This window comes from Protopterus annectens, chromosome 5.part1, assembly GCF_019279795.1.
Source record: "Protopterus annectens isolate FY-2018-M chromosome 5.part1, PAN1.0, whole genome shotgun sequence".
NCBI classification, from domain to species: domain Eukaryota; kingdom Metazoa; phylum Chordata; order Ceratodontiformes; family Protopteridae; genus Protopterus; species Protopterus annectens.
In genome coordinates this window covers 285,116,051-285,118,185 of record NC_056736.1, presented here as the reverse complement: position 1 = coordinate 285,118,185, position 2,135 = coordinate 285,116,051, and positions in this window count along the sequence as shown.

Genomic DNA, 2,135 nt, shown 5'->3' with positions numbered 1-2,135 from the left:
GTTTGTAATATTTGAGTGATTCAGAGCATATCTGTGAATTCCCAACAAGGTTCCTACCATCAGTTAAGAAAGCCTTGTGATTATCCTTAGTGTCCTGTACAATTTGTATCTTCATAGGTTCATAGGTTCATACTAGGCTATCCGCCCTAGGGCATTTATAAGCCTAGCCAGATTGTGTGTGGCTTTCGCCACCCCTTGCTATGTGAATATTATGGCCATTTAGGATTTACTTTACTGTGCCTCTGTCTGGACGTGACACAGTGAAGACCCCCAGTGTACATCTACGATCACCCATCCACTTGGCAAGATTCCTGTTGAAGAGAGTCAGTGAGGGGCTCTGCCTAACATGGAGTGGGATTCTGTTCCAGGGTGTAGGGAACCTCTGGGTTATGTATCTGTCCTTCCAGCACATCCTATTTCATTATGTGTTGAGGTTGACATCTCTCACTCTCACAGCTCCGATGGATTTGGGTTTTCTGGGGTGGAGCATGTCCATTACTCCTGTGTTGGACATGGCCTTGTACAACAGGCATACAACGCCTCTGCGTAGGCAGTATGTGACAGCATACAGCTGGGGTGTCTACAGCCAGGCAGCATATGACATATATTTGAGACCCTTTATCCTCTTGGTGAGGTACCTTTGAGGTCTTTCTAACTGCTGCAGGTGTCGGGTAAGGTACATCCCAAATGAGGCATTGTACTAAATTATGGGTCTAATAAGAGAACAGTATAGGGGCACAATGACCTCTGTTGACGTAGATGTGAATCCTTTCATGATAAGGTGTCCAATATAGACAGTCTTCCTAGCCACATTGGCAATGTGAGTGTCACATGACAGGTTACTGTCCACTTGTGCCCCTAGGTCCCTGATTACTCCTTCCATACATAATAGATTACCACCTATGTGGTAATTTGTGAGTACCTTGTTTGGTATTTGGTGAGACATTCATACTGTCCAGTGTCTTCAGGATGGCGGAGTGGGGTTCCTGTGTGTGAGAGTGTGGTCTGTAGCATGCTACAGACTGTACAGCAGTTTTGCCTACGGTTAGTTGCACATGGGTGGTCTCCAATGCTTCGTGCATTGTCAGTTACCTGGACATGTGGGTGTCTGTGCTGAATATGGATACTCCCCCTCCTTTTATGTTTTGGTCCAGGTTTTGGGGCCATAACGCATGATATGAGGTATAACCTGGTAGTGCTGGTGTGCTGTCAGGAGCCTTGCTGCAGGTTTCTGTCATTGCATGGACATTGATGTTCTCCATACTGGGGAGGTCCTCGGGAGCATGCATGTTGAGGTTTACACGTCTGGCATTAGGCAGCATTACCTTTATGTTTCTTTCCACTTATGTTTTCTAGGGAGGTGGGTTAGTCTTTTCAGCCTTGCCTACAAAAGGCTCTATGGAGATGGCAAGAGCCTTATCCAATATCCAGATGCCCAGGGGTAACAGGTGCAAGCCATCCCTGGCATGGCAGCGTGGCTTGTCAAGCATGACATCCCAAGCAGACAGACATTGGATCCCCTTGGAATGACACCAGTAATTGTGCCACTTGTTAAAGCTGATCATTCTGTGTTTGTACTGTGGCATCATTCTTGGCGAGGGTAGGATGCTGTACATGGTCAGTGTCATACCGGCCTGTACTACATAATCGGAGAGCTCATCTATGTCTCTTTTCATGTAGTCTGGGGAGGTACATCTCAGGTCATTCATGCCAGCATGGACAATGACTGCATCATATTTCTACTTGCTTTGGGGTGACCTGCGTACTTGTGTTATGTGGCATATTGTAGCAGCCTACAGGAAGCTTACTGTACCCTTTCCCTTGTTCAGTCTGGTGAGTGGGACAGCAGTGTGTCTGACTATGGAGTCACCTATTACAACTGTATCAGGCATGTTGTTTCTCCTTCTGGCCTGTGACTGTTTGGCACACCAGCTTTGTGTACTATGTGTTGCATGTGCTATGTTTGGAGGTAGTGGTTGCTTGGGTGTCATCTTTGGAGGCCTCTGTTGATGTGGTGTGTTTGTAATTAGAGCCTCCGGGAATGTTTTTCTGTGTTTATGTCTTTGGTTTGCAGTTGTGATAGGTCTATGTGAGACTGGGTTTGTGGTGTGTGTGGTTACCTTCTCCTCCTGACT